The sequence below is a fragment of the Ptychodera flava genome, chromosome 5 (genome assembly GCF_041260155.1).
Source record: "Ptychodera flava strain L36383 chromosome 5, AS_Pfla_20210202, whole genome shotgun sequence".
Lineage (NCBI taxonomy): Eukaryota > Metazoa > Hemichordata > Enteropneusta > Ptychoderidae > Ptychodera > Ptychodera flava.
In genome coordinates this window covers 6,204,719-6,220,486 of record NC_091932.1, presented here as the reverse complement: position 1 = coordinate 6,220,486, position 15,768 = coordinate 6,204,719, and the positions used below count along the sequence as shown (strand labels likewise).

The following is a 15,768-nucleotide window of genomic DNA, read 5'->3' as shown; positions in this document are numbered from 1 at the left end:
TTAGGTATTAGGTACCTGAAATATAATACCAGATGTGAACGTTGCCCTGCAGACATGATTCTCTCACTCCCTTAGGCTGTGTTCACAAAATATGGTTAGGGGGAGGGCTGGAGGAATTCAGGGGGGATTCGAAAATTTTGGGGGTAGTGGAGGGGGGACTTGAAAATTTTACTCTGCCTGTAGGGGTGGACTTGAACTTTTTGGTTCCCTTTCACGTTTTACATTTTCCAATTCCAAGTTTCTGTAGGTAATTAGTCCCCGCGGACGAAGTCCGGCGGGGACTTATAGATTGGGTCCCGTCCGTCCGTGCGTCCGTCCGTCCGTAGCCGTTTCTCAGACACTGCTGAACCAATTTTGTTCAAACTTGGCACAAAGGCATAGCACTATGACTTACAGATGCACATCGATTTATTTTGCGATACAATTCAATATGGCCGCAAGGTGGCCATATTTTTGCGATTTTTCATGTCTTTGAACCATAACTCAAACATCCTTGAACCGATTCTGTTCAAACTTGGCACAAAGGCATAACACTATGGCCTACATATGCATGTAGAATTATATTGTGATACAATCCAATATTGGCGTGAGGCGGCCATTTTGTTGCGATTTTTTCGTGTCTTTGAACCATAACTCAAACATCCTTGAACAGATTCTGTTCAAACTTGGCACAAAGGCATAACACTATGGCCTACATATGCATGTCGAATTATATCGCGATACGATCCGATATGGGCGTGAGACGGCCATTTTGTTTGCAATTTTTCATGTCTTTGAACCATAACTCAGACATCCTTGAACAGATTCTGTTCAAACTTGGCACAAAGGCATAACACTATGGCCTACATATGCATATCAAATTATTTTGCGATACAATCCAAAATGGGCGTGAGATGGCCATTTTGTTTGCGATTTTTTGTGTCTTTGAACCATTAGCTCAAACATCCTTGAACCGATTCTGTTCAAACTTGGCACAAAGGCATAACACTATGGCCTACATATGCATGTCGCATTATATTGCGATACGATCCAATATGGGCGTGAGGCGGCCATTTTGTTGCGATTTTTTCATGTCTTTGAACCATAACTCAAATATCCTTGAACCGATTCTGTTCAAACATGGCACAAAGGCAAAGCACTATGGCATACATATGCATGTATCAATTAACCTTGCGATAGGAGCCTATATGGCTGCAGAACTGCCATTTTGTTGGAATTTTGCATGTCTTTGAAGCTTAATTCAAAGGTCATTAGGCCTACACCGATTTTGTCCACACTTGGCACAAAGATCATGCACTATGGCATACATATACATGTCAATGTACTTCGTGACATGTTCCAATATTGTTGCCAGATTGTCATTTTTCCCAATATCGCTGCAAGATGGTCATTTTTGGATTTCTTCATGTCTTTGAGGCTTAATCATATGCAAATATTCCTTATCCAATGTTGTTGAGACTTGGTACAAAGATAAAGTACTATGGCATACATATGCATGTCTACTAATTTTGTGCTATGATCCATATGGTCAATAGACAGCCATTTGATTTCAATTTTGGTGTGATTTTTTTATGTCTTTGAAACATAAGCATAGGTCACTGTCCTTCGATGGACTGATTTTGTTTAAAGGTGATATGGCTACATTCTTGTGCACATTAATTTGTTTCATTATATGATCCGAAATGGCTGATTACAACAACATACCCGATCCCATACCATTTCTAAAATTCCACCAAACCATGTGTATATTATGTGCCATCATGACACTAGAGGCAGTGGGGGCATCGTTATGTGTGATATAATCGAAAGTTCATTCAATGCCGCAGACGACATCTTTGTTTACATTCCGGTCCGCGCATGCGTCAATGTCGTTTTTGACGTCAGCGCGCATCATTTTTCGGAACTGATGCCTGGCAAGCAACAGTTCCAAAAATGATGCCTGATGACGTCGTTTACGTGGATCAACACAAAAAGAACGCATCCCACGTGACTATCAATTGGCGAATTAGAATACAGACTGCGGATGAGGTGTGTTATAATTCAACATGCTGTAGGGAGTAGAACAAGAACACAGTTGTAGAAATTGAACAAAAATATTATCAAAATTATCAAAGTTAATACAGCTACTTCCTACGGGTAGTGTCACTAACAGGTACCGCCCTGCTACAGCAATGTCACTGTCACTGCATACCTGAGCACTGATAGAGATAGCTCTGACTCTGATGTACATGGTAGTTGAAGAAGAGTTTGGGTCAAATAACACTTATGACAGTGAAACATACTTGTACACAAGATCAGGCCAGAGAGCAACACATGGAAGACCAGGAGACTAATTAAGTGTATAAGTTATCAGGGATTTTTGAATTCTAGGATATGAGAATAATCAAATATTAAAGAAAAAAGATAGGGTCACCATGCTTGATTTTCTAAATTTTACATTCTCATCATAAAAAAATAAAAAATAAAACTTTGAATAGTAAAGAATATATGTGACTAAATTGAATTATTTTTTAACCGAATTTGCACCCAAATTTCAGAGAAACATTTATTTGATGGAATATTTTCATCCTCCAGTATTGTCAATTTAGAGCATCTAATTCATGTATGTCTTGTACTTATGAAACAAATTTTTGGTATTTTTTTTTACAATATGACAATTAGCCAGAATTCACGATTTGCCTACTCTCTCATGATCGTCATTTTGTGTGCTCTTCAGCAGGAGCAATTGACCCGGCCAGAGTTGAATTAGGTCAAGTTGACTTAGACTGATAAATCCAAAAGGTTCACTGATGCGTTTAAAAACGAATCAATTTAAGAACTTGCCTAGGAATATGACTTTACAAACTACTTATAACAAATAGTGTTGAACATCTGCTAGCGGAATGGCGCGATACGTGTTTATTTTTTGGGCGCACATCCTTTACTGATACATGGGCTTGTGACAGTGGAGGGGGCCTTGAAAAATTTTGATGATGTATAGGGGGATTTGAAATTTTTTTAGGGTGTTGAGGGGGGATCTGAAAAAAAAAAGACTTTAATCGCGATTCCTCCTGCCCCCCCCCCCCCCCCTCGTTATTTGTGAACGCAACCTTACGAAATTTTTGGCATCGACTTCAAGTTGGCGGAAACTGTCAACTTTTCCAGCATTGACCCACAGGATACTATAGAGTCCATGCATAGTCGCTTGTGGTTCGATACACGACGGCCGCTGTGCGGTATGCATTAGAGAAGTTCGTTTCTATCAATGCAAACCATACAGCGGCCGACGAGTGTCGAACCACAAGTGACTGTGAGTCATACATTAGTAAAGGTCATGTCAATACGACCATCGCTTCAACATGAAGAAGACTACGCCCATGATGAACAAGTTTGCAAATCAATATAACCCAGGAGGATCCACGTGTTACAAAAACATAAGACTGTTTTCAAGGTTGCGATCTGATGCAGTGTTCTTTGGGTGCCTGCATTAAACCATGATATCATTTTGGCGGCTGCTTCAGTCACTGAAGAACTACATCGTATAACGAGATTTATCGCGTGTTGAGCTACATTGAAAAACATGATTTTTTCACACAATTTGGATAGTACAAACAAACAGACAACGAAAACAATCTTTCTTGTAACCCAATCTTTCCTTCTTCCAATTAAATGCGTTCGCAGGAGAGGTTCTCAATGGTCTTCTTTTACGTCTGTCATGATTTCTCATCGGATTCACCACCCTTATATGTATAGGTCAGTCCCCTATATTATGGTCAATCACTACTGTAACAACACTAATCCCATCTAATCAACCATTTCCATTAAGGTAGAACACGCCTCGGGGACAGATATTTGGACTCTCAAACTTTTACAATTCTTTTCTGATATGCCACTAAGAAAACTTTTCACCGGTTCAGTTTTCTTCGAAATTTGAAAAGTTTATTATTCTCCATGGAGTTAACGCAGGGGTGGCGGCCATTTTGAATTTTAAATATCGGTAAATCTTGGGTTATTTGTTTCTCTAGTACCAAAGTTTGCACGGTGACCCCCGATTTTTATTCTTGATTTTGAAAGAGAATGGTTGGTAATTCCTTACGGAAAGTTTGAGCGAAAGTTTAAGTCTTTCACTTTCGGGCGTATACTACCTTAACTCCAAATAAATTTGCATCCGAGGTCATATTTTTATTGGTATGAGGGAGTGCAATGTTGTTTTTCATTGGTGCAAGAGAAGAAATTCAAGTCTAAAGAACGATTTTGGGACGTCTCTAAAGCTTACATGCTTGTGCATTGAACAATCAACAGCCGCTGGATGCAATGAAAATGTTCAGGATTCAGCATGCTTTGCGTTACTGTTAACGACCTACCCATAATATAGGGGACTACAAGGAGTGTTAATTTTTCGACCAATAAGCATATTTTAATTATTGTAAAAATACACAAAGTTCTTTGACAAAACAGAACACTACCAGATTAAAAAAAAAATGGTGTAAATTTCTGGACTTAAATAAAATAGTATTTCTCCAATAACATGCAACTGGGAAGAAAATTGTCATAAGAATTGTTATTTGGAACTTGCTTAGATCTAGAACAGAATAGCGATAATTCAAGTGCCATTTGTAAATGTTGAGTGTCGCCGGTTTTTAATCGGTTTACAAGATAAATGTTTTCAGCCTCATGATGTAGAACGCAATGTTTCTGGGTTATTATTTGCGAGTCCGGGTTTCATCTGACGTCCGATAGAAAAGAACCCCCCCCCCAAAAAAAAAGTTTTAGTATTATATTATGCTTAACTTGATTCTTGATAATCTAGCACGTGTGTGCGAATGATAACACGCTATCAATGTCATGTGATCACTCAAACATATCACAAGATTTCAACTTCAGCAGGCAAAGGAAGTCGATGCCCTGGTGTTTAGCGCCGAATGGTAATACGAAAATATGTATTGTTACTAGTTGGAGCAATCGCATGATAAGAATTGAAAATCAACTGTAATCGATGGTTGATATATTGCAGAGTGTAATTGTCAATCAACACGGAGGTCTCAGCAAAATCACACTTTAATGTCACTTTGAGTAATACCAGGTGTTGAGACTTCATACGACTCCCTAGGAAGACAACAAACAGCTACAAGAACAGCACAGAACACGCAAATATGGCAACGTCGTCATTTCTTTTATTCAGATTGGCTCCATCTTCAATTGACAGTACACTTAACTACAAATCGGCTAATGCCATGTTTTGATGTCGTCGGTGGCGTCCTATTTGTTTGTTTGCCGTCGAGCCTGAAACATGTAAAATTTACAAGAGCGATCGAAAAAATATCGATAATTTGACACGTTACATGTTCAAACGTACGTGTAATGTATGGAAGCTTTCGGTATGCTTTACATATTTTATTCAGGTCACAGGTATCAGTTATTCCAATCATTTTCAAAGGCATTCGTTTTCCGACTTAGCATGGAAATCGCAGTCCAAATACTTCAGTACAGCAATGTTGGTTAACACCACAGGGTCTGTGTCTGTGTCGAGGCGGAGTGACGTAAATTGTGACACGGTTTTCTTATCGTTCAACGTTCCAATTCCTGAACCGATGAAAGAATGGGGACAAGGCCATTCTGGTATCAAATTTTTGCCGGTCGATTTTCGATTTTGTCATTGCTCAACTGACTGACGGACGGACGGACGGACGGACAAATCCACACTCTCACTAACTGTAACTCTCTTATTCTCTCTCTCTCTCTCTCTCTCTCTCTCTCTCTCTCTCTCTCTCTCTCTCTCTCTCTCTCTCTCTCTCTCTCTCCCGACCGATCGACTTGAAAGCGCCACCAATGGCAAAACTTTTACTTTCTTTTAATTCGTACAAGGGACGCTGTTTATGGTATTTCACAACAGTCAATTTTTGTAAAGTTGATCACCGATTGTGCTTAAGTCTTGTCGTGCATTCGTATACATCTTGAAGTCAGGACATACTTCCCTTTTACAGGATGTTAATTCACTCTCACAGAAGCTATCCCCTTGACTATGCTGGACATATTTTCATAGCATATGCCGCAATTATATCTTAAAAATAACTCACATCCGCGAACGATCGCAACCTTAAAAGTCTGTGTGACCATGAACGTTCAAGCACAGTTCTGTTCAGTACATCCAAAACAGTTTCTGAATTAATTTTCTGTGATTTGCGCCTATCCCTTGACTTGCTATCACAGCCTATATAAGTATGACGTTCATTAAAGTTCTACTGAGTATATCACATGTCATACGAGTGAAAGTAGCGTGTACGTCATTTGATGCTTTGTGTAAACTTGAACTCCTCAGCAGTGCTACTATTCCACTATTATCATCATAAACCGGTGACGTCAAACTATACAAAAAAGCCTTCGATCCGACTTCCCTTGTCCGTGCACCATTAGAACAGTTTGGAGACACGGAACAATAAAAAAGATTTTAATAAGCATTTCAAGCGTCTATATTTTAGCGGTTGACGACTCAAAGTGTACAGTTATCACGAATGAGCCAAGCACCCTCTACTTAACAAACGACGACAAAAGCGAAAGTTTACATAATTATACTTCTATACAGTCATATACACCTACATACATACATACATACATACATACATACATACATACATACATACATAAGGTAGTCCATTTTATTAATTCTGAGAAGCGTCGCCATTACAGGAGTACTTTCTCTGCTAATTCAAGAAACCCAACTGTTGTCTGGCGCACCGTCCATGAAATTCTCTCTAACGGTAACTGCCATGCACAAAGTCCTTGTATCACTTACAATGACAAATCACTGTCCAATCACAAAGACATTGCAAACGCTTTCAATGATTATTTCACTAGTATTGTTGTTAAGTATCGCCATAGTCTTCCTGATCATTCAGACTTGGCTATCACAAAAACCTGGGTAAATTCACAAATGGGCTCAAGTTCACCTTCTTTTCAGTTGCCTCAAATCTCATTTAATTTTGTGTTAGAGCAACTTACATCATTAGATGCTACTAAATCACATGGTTATGATAATGTCTCTCCCAAACTTCTAAAAATTGGAGCAAATAGTATTGCGGAAACCATTACAAACATGTTTAATTTGTCAATAGTAAATGGTACTTTCCCTGATTGCTATAAATGTGCCAGAGTTGTGCCAATACATAAGAACGGACCTAGGGATGTCATTAGTAATTACAGGCCTATTTCAATATTACCAGCTTTATCAAAGATCCTTGAAAGACACGTCTATAATAGCCTGTATACTTATCTACATAATAACAATTTAATCATAAGTTCTCAGTCTGGTTTCAGACGCCTTCATTCATGCCATACAGCACTTTTAAAGCTTACAGATCAATTGTTAAGAAATATTGACAATAGTTTGTATAATGGTTTAATTTACTTAGACTTGTGTAAGGCCTTTGACTTGGTCGATCATGATATTCTGTTAAGGAAACTTTCCATCTATGGTGTTAACGGCACATCGTTGAATTGGTTCAGTTCATATCTTTCTAATAGAAGTCAATTTATCAATCATATGGGTCAGGATTCAACGATTTTACCTATTGTATGTGGTGTTCCTCAAGGTTCTATTTTGGGACCTCTTCTTTTTCTAGTTTTTATTAATGATTTACCACTGACCCTTAATATTGGCAACCTAGATATGTTTGCCGATGATCAAACACTCTGTGTATCAGGCATTTCTATTGATGAGGTTGGTACGAAACTTCAACAGGATGTTTTACCAATTTCCACCTGGGTTTTAAATAATGCCATGTCAATTAACACTACCAAGACAAAATGTATGATTATTGCTTCTCGTCCGAAAATCAATCACTTGTCTGATGAGAATGACACTCTTGATATTCGAATCAATGACACTTGCATTTCTAATGTATCTACTCACTCCCTTCTTGGAATCGAGATTGACAGTACTCTAACTTGGGATGCACATATAGACAACTTGTGTAAGAAACTGTCCATGCGGATAGGAGTACTAAGGAAACTGCGACCTTTGACACCTTTGAACACCCTTATGTTAGTTTACAATGCCATTTTTCTTTCTGTGATTGACTATTGTTGTACAGTTTGGGGTAACACTTCGAAAACCAATTTGCAACGAATTTATAAACTTCAGAAAAGAGCTGGTAGAGTGATCTTAGGAGTTGATGTAACATTTTCTTCACGTTCTCTTCTGACAACTCTCCACTGGCTGCCTATAGACTTCAGAATTGACTATTTTATTGCAGTCCAAACCTTTAGAATACTACATGGTCTTGCGCCCGATTATTTAAATGTGTTTTCTTACGTATCTGAGATGTATCATTTTAACACTCGATGTGCTAGCAATGCTAATTTGTATGTTCCTTCTTTCAAAACAGCAGCTGGACAAAGATCGTTTGCGTATCGTGCAGCGAGCCTTTGGAATAATATTCCCTCTTCCATAAGAAATACGGAAAGTCTTGCACAGTTCAAAGTTCATTTACGTAACTTTCTACACACTAAATTTACTAACGAAGGCTCCTCACTGGACTAGAGTTCCGTATTATTCAGCCTTTTTGAGACTTGTCATGTATTCTTACTGCGTAAAAACTTGCTATTTTTTGTATTTATTCCTTTTTCCCTGTACTTTGAGGGCTCTGATGTAAATTACAATATTTACTTTGTAACTCAGACTACCCTCTGTAAATAAAGTGTAATAATAATAATAATAATAATACATACATACATACATACATACATACATACATACATACATACATACATACATACATACATACATACATGTACGTACGTACGTACGTACATACATACATACATACATACATACATACATACATACATACATACATACATACATACATACATACATACATACATACATACATACATACATACATACATACATACATACATACATACATACATACATACATACATACATACATACATACATACATACATACATACATACATACATATACGTACGTACGTACGTAAGTACGTACATACATACATACATACATACATACATACATACATACATACATACATACATACATACATACATACATACATACATGCTTGCATACATACATTTTTTGGCTTTTGTTTCTATTCAGGATAGCCTAATTATCCCAATGCTCCTGTAATCCTTCGCCGTTAAACCTTAATCGTCATTATATTCTTGACCATGATTCGACTTATTTTTTGATAATATGAAAGGCGACACGTTTACATTTTGCTTTTTCATTATTGGACCAAGTTTTAATTTCACAAAAACCATAATTGGTCAATAAATGAAAACATGGTTCAATAGATAGCAGCTGGTGTATGTTCCCGCGCAAATGCGTCTGCTCTGCTCACCAATGAGAAGAAACATTCAAATTCTTGTCCACACTTAGTGCGTGACGAAATCATTAATAGTTTTAATACCTAAGAACATTTCCACGCTTTGTTTCCAACGGAAATGTCTGCCAGAATTACGTTGGGTCAATCATTTACAATAGCCGTCTGGATTTATGCAAGTTTTTTTCAGTCGTAACAAGAGTCCGACCAGACGGCCGGTGTGTCGTTGGAAGTTGGAATTTCAAAAATGCAAGCCATCACTGTTAATAGGTGTGTAATTGTTCCTTCGATGTGGATCGGGTTTAAAAACCAACTGTTTTTACGATTGATTGTCGAGTATTTTCGGAAGGTAAGTGACTGTATCATTTCAGAAGTAACACCGGATTACCGTGGACGAATTAGGAAGAGCCAGGATTGTGTGAATATGCGTGGTCTGTCGCCATAACTTTCTTCACCAGCAGAAATGCATCGTGGTCCCTGGACACACACAATATGCCTTACAGTACAGAATTGCAGGGATCGGTTTCCGGATAGTGAGATGAATTGGCAGGTGTGAACATTTGGCACTCCAAAAGGTCACAGAGAGATCATATTGTATGAAAGCCTTCATATGTTGCCCCCAAAACCAGAATGGTTGTGTTCTCATGGCATTATTGCATCAGCTCGTGTACTAAATGGCTGATACAATCATCTAGGCACTCACATGCTTTTCGGAATGGTTCTTGTTATACTTCTCAAAGTGATGTTAAAAGCCTTTGAATGGGATGAAGGGGGGACAAGGTCAATGCCAAGTATTGTATCCAGTCCCTTGACCGACAGCTTTGTTCTGGTTACATTCATCTATTGAACACTCAAAGAATGTGATTTAACATAACTGCGCCCTAAACCTGAGAGGATATCCGTTGTGAAGTGAGGGAAACACAAAACAGCATTCAAAAATTTCAGTGAAAATTTGCAATTGCGCCGACTTTCTCAATGGAATCTTCACACTATCAGTGTTACAAAGTGAACGAAATGTTTCCCTCGAGTCACAGTAGCCAGTATCTTATCACTGGTTAAATCATGATGTCATGGCCTTGATTTGATGTAGTGTGTATGGATGAACACCAACCACGTTCTTATATCCTACACATGTCGATAGTGTTAAAGACGTTCTTGAAACTATCCTGCAATCACAAAAACACCTTAAAAATATACAACAACTGTTGCTATGATATAATGGAATAATTAAGATTAATTGCTTGGCCAACTTTTCCGATTTAAGTCTGGCTTAGATTTCACAACTACCACACACCATTGTGAAACTTCCATTAGAAGCCGCCATTTAAATTAGGAAATTATTTTTTGCACTCGTCTAACCAAACCCCTAAAACCGGCATGTTGGAATGCCAAGTTGAATACATCAATTGTCATAAAATATCATCGTTGAACTTGAAATGCTAAACATATTTTCCTGTACAGTTTGAAAACATCTGTGAAATGAGTTTCCTATGGATGGTGATTCTTCCATGGAAACAAGAGGTATGTTTTTGAAGACACAATGATTTGAAATATTGAAATGTCACGAGATCTAATACCGAGAATCACGAACAAGTATGATCCAAGGTGTAATTTGATTTTCAGAACTCACAATCTACGCCTTTGTCGACCTGTTACACCAGGTATCACCCTACTTTTCGACTCCATCGTTTTCTAAGAGACAGCCAACGTTCCTAAAGCGACCACCAACGGTTCCATGAATGGGCGACATTCCATTTTACAATTCACACATTTAGTACAAGACCCTTACGAATCAAGATATTACCATTACGAACAATCAAGCATTTTCTGGGGATTTTGCTGACCCACTTTGTCTATTGTAAAACGAGTTCATCTTTTCTCAGGTGAAATGGTTTTAATATAGTTTTTCAATTCCTGATTAAAAAGTTTCTTTTGTCTTCCTGCATTTGAAACAATAGTTCTGATTAGCTTACTGAACATGTAAATGAACCCTTTGTCTAACTTTTATTTCATTGCATGAAGTTTAGTGTTTAGAAGTAGATGAGTTGGTAATGAGTATTTTTTTTAAATATGCTGTTTAATTCAAGTTGAATTTTTGTGTGTTCTACATGACCGTAAACACTAGAAAAGGCGTTGAAACGGTTTATTGTTTAATTCATTCTTAGGTTTTGAATGCACGGTTAGTCTTCCAAGTGTGGGACCCGATGCTTCCTCCCCAATCACTTAGAGTAGATGCCAAAAAGAAAAACGGAAAAGAAAAAAAGGCCAGACAGAAAACAGCCCACTTTTGGAAATTGAGGACTCAAACATCTCACTTAAAAGGAGCAAATTGGTCTCTTGCAAGTCACCGTGAAATGGACATTCTTCCGGTGAAAAGAACTAAAAAGCGGCTGTGAAATTCTGACCTCCTTAAACTACGGCAAAATGATCCCGAGTGCAACACTGTGATGTGTCTAAACTTCTTGCTATTGGTTAGAGGTGATACTTTAGAAGAACAAAGTGTATATTTCAAGTGGTGCGCAGTACGCAGAACATTTTGACAATGCATCGAGAGCTATTTTGCCTGGCCTGGTGAGGTGTCGAATTCCAAGAGCTGTCTGATATGCTTGCTATTGAGCGTGCACAAATAACAATGAAATATTGAAAGAAAAAAGGGATTCCCATCCGAGTTTTGAAATAAGCAAATTTTAAGCACCCTGCACCTATTAAAGTTCAAAAGATATCTGTACGCTCATTTAATATTCGTCTTGCTCAAATACTATTGGTCCAGCATCAACCAGCCCTCCAAGGCGTTATACGTCAGATCAAGTCGTTCTTCAGGAAAAAGGATAGTATGGGTATGTTTCTGGGTCTTTGCTTATCGGACTCCAGGGAGTGAGGATCGTTGGCTTGCCTGTGTTGCCCTGCGATAACTTTGCAGTTTGGGACTTGCCAGTTTGGGTTGGCCCAGGCTAACCTAGGTGAGTAAAGTGCCTTTGAAATCAATTCATTTTCCTTCTCATAAAGACAAATTACCGATCATAGCAATACGATATAAATGTAGAACTCGATGTATTGATTCTTGCAAGTGATAACATGAAAGAAAATTACTTGATTATTTTCTTTTGTGACACGATGCCTCAAATTTAAAGATATATGGAATCTTTCAGTCTGTGTTTAGTCGAACTGGTCGCCGATGATAAAGTGACCAACCGGGACAGCGTAAGAGAGGATTTCAAAATTATCGATAGTTGATTTACTGTGGACTCACCAATAAGTACTTTTTCCTACTTTGGTTCAATGTAACGCCGTTTTAGCGTTGTAGGCTTTGAGTGACTTTTACAGTCCAAACGAGAAGAGAGGGTTTCTTTGTTTTAGAATGTTGGCGAAACTTGAAAAACCGTGTCACGAGCCATCAACATCAATTGCGAACAACTTCCAAAATAAACATGGGTTTCTCAAAACGAAATCATTAGACACGGAGCTACACAGAACTTCCTTTGTGGCCGGTTTAACACTATCCTGTATGCCTCAAGCTTTGAGAGAAAAACATAGTAAAGCCAGATAGATTATTCTACACAGAAGTGGGATCAGCAGTGTGCCCGCAGAGAATTTCCTAAGATTTCAGCGCAGGAAAACACCGACTAAGAAACAAATAACAACTTCCATTTCATCCCCCATGTCTATACTATTGGTATATTCGGCGGAAATTCGTACACGAAAAATAATTTTGTACAGTGCAAACGTTGAGTGTAAACGTCTGTTGTATCAAAGTGGACGGCTTCTGTCTATTTTTTGTACTTTGGTCGCTTTCATTGGCATCAGTTGATCGCATCATATTAACAGCGCCTTCCTAAGCATCACTTCCCCCTTTCTGATGTTTCTTGTTCAGGTTTTCTGTTTTCCTCCACATATAAACCCATATTTCCCCTTTATGTTTGACAATCACTACAAGTGTCTCTTGTAAAAAAGGTGGCTGTATCCATCTGTGTCAGTACGTTTGTCTGTACACATCTTGACTCTTGTTTCTGCTTTTTCTTCAAATTTTGTTTTCCTACCTTCTTTCAACTCTTTACTCATAGCTTTGTTCTGGATATGCCTATCTTACTTTCTCTGACATGTACACCAAACTCAGTTGACTTCTCACTGACTGTTCTCCTGGTGACACTTTGTCTCTGGCTGTGTTTGTGTTTCGAAACCAGTCTCTCGAGAATCCTGTAATTCTCCAATCTTCTCGACTTCCGTCCATCCATACACCTGTCTCTCTGTCTCTCCGTCAACTTGCGTTTATTTCAATCACACATCACACATATCACTGCATTTGTCTATTTCCACTAACTAAGGCCTTCGTAAGGATTTCATTCATTCATTTGGTGTCGATTTCACCGGAAAAGAAATACACTGTACCGATTTCAAAGTCAACACCTTGTGTGGTTTCCGTCAGATCACATATCGAAGAATGAAAAGTATTTTCCTAATAACCCGTTAAACATTGCCTTAATTGAGAAGAGCCGCCTCCCATTTCACTCATTTTCCATCACTGCTTTGTACAAAACACTTTTCAAATCAGTCACGAAAACTTTCAGGTATTCCATCGATAATGATCTGAATATTTGGCTGTCTGTAAAGTTGATTATGTATTAGCATTGGTAAAACGAATCCTTTCAAGGGTGAATTAGCTCTTTTCATCGCCGTCCTAACAGCAGGACTTGAAATCGACAGAAATGAACACAGTTTTGAAAAGTCAGACACCCAACATCCATTCATATCACATATGTGCGACCAGGTGGATATGTTGACTACTCCAAGGCTTTTTGCAAGGTGCCACTTCACTAATTGACCCACAACTTCAATTCTTTTCAGTTGAGGTGAAGTTATTAAGATAGATTCCGTTTGAACATTAGAAAGTGCTGTTTAAGGAGACTGCTCAATTCGGTTTCAAGCTCCTTCAGGAGTTCCTCGAGGGTCCACTTTTGGTCTTTTTCACTTTTACCTTTAAGTTAATGACTCGGACGGCTGTTTATCTAGAGCCTCTGCCTCAGAAGTCTTTGTTGATTACTCAGATTGTTCTTGTGCTGTCAACCCCCTGCAAGTTGATAAATCACTCTAGAATGCAATCCATACTGTATACCATTGTAAATATGAAATACCAGATGACACCCAATATAAACAAGTGCTGTTTACATAACTTTATCATACAAACTTCACCTATGTCTCTGTGGCAGAGGTATCAGTCAAGAGTCGATTTACAAAGACTATGACCCGGATGTCGATGTTTACTTTTGATCTTGACCAGACAATGTTGACTATTTACATGAACTATGAAAAATGAAAAACTATCGAAGATCTTTATTGTTCACTATTCAGGTGTCACTTTAAATATGAAAGGTAACTTTAAAAATGCAGGGGGGGAATTGTATTAAAGTGTACTTATTTGTTTTAATTTATATAATGCCTATTTTGGTCTGTCTTTCGGTCTCGTGTTCAAATTCGATTTCCCCACTGACCATCGATGTACAGTTAACTTTTTCACGCGTTTTAATATTGATCCGTTTGATATGTCCATTGCACTTTCGATTAGATCAAAATGAGCAAAACAAATAAAATGGGTACTAGTCTTGTGAGTTGGACTCTCTCTCTCTCTCTCTCTCTCTCTCTCTCTCTCTCTCTCTCTCTCTCTCTCTCTCTCTCTCTCTCTCTCTCTCTCTCAGCCACAACATGTAACTTTACTCAAAATTATAACCTAGCTGATCGAGAATTGGAGAGTTATTAGTTAGAGAGAAACCACAGTCTCTAAAGATTCGCCCTGACTGTCATCGAATTATACCGGCCATATACGTGTCATGCGGCTCAGCAAGTTTGTTTGTTTACGCGATTCAATTATCCGTGTAAAGCGTGTCTCTCGAGTACGTGGGTGGATCAACGCGGTACTTAAAATTCAACAACAGTACATCTTCAGTTTGAGGTTAGCCGCGAAGAAAGAAAATGTGACTATGACCAAGTGACCACATGTTTACTTGACCTCGCTCTGTTGTGATGTGTTTACCGTTGTGGAACGTTTGATGCATTCGGGCAAAGCGAGCGTGTATGAGAAAGCACATGCTTATAAATGTTACGCTTTACAGTTTTGGTACAAGCCTGCAAACTGAAGAAGATGTTGATGAAAGTGACAAAGGGACATTAAAGTTACTATCTTGGCGACTGATGTTTGATATTAATAGCTGTAGTAGGGTAAAACTACCATAGCGGCCATTATCATATTCATCACTATATCGTCGGCGGCATCACCTCCATCACCACCATCTGCGCATATCGTCATCAACTTCAACTTTGTTTTGTCGTGTTGAATCAGTGTAAAAAAGCATGTGAATCATTTCATGTCCAGATAATTACCCGCTACTATCAGTTAAAAATTAGGAAGGAAGAATATGACGTCATCATTGGCGATGCGAACGCCCT

The 15,768-nt window shown here is 38.4% G+C and overlaps 1 protein-coding gene across 1 annotated transcript in view; it reads left to right on the top strand.

The window, feature by feature from the left end:
* The first annotated feature begins 12,179 nt into the window (after positions 1 to 12,179).
* The window catches only part of LOC139132838 (collagen alpha-1(IX) chain-like), a 36,672-nt gene continuing 33,083 nt past the window's right edge, over positions 12,180 to 15,768 (top strand). The window contains exon 1 of the mRNA XM_070699154.1: positions 12,180 to 12,290. The gene's annotated coding sequence lies outside the window, so the exon portion shown is untranslated. The remainder of the gene's footprint in view (positions 12,291 to 15,768) is intronic.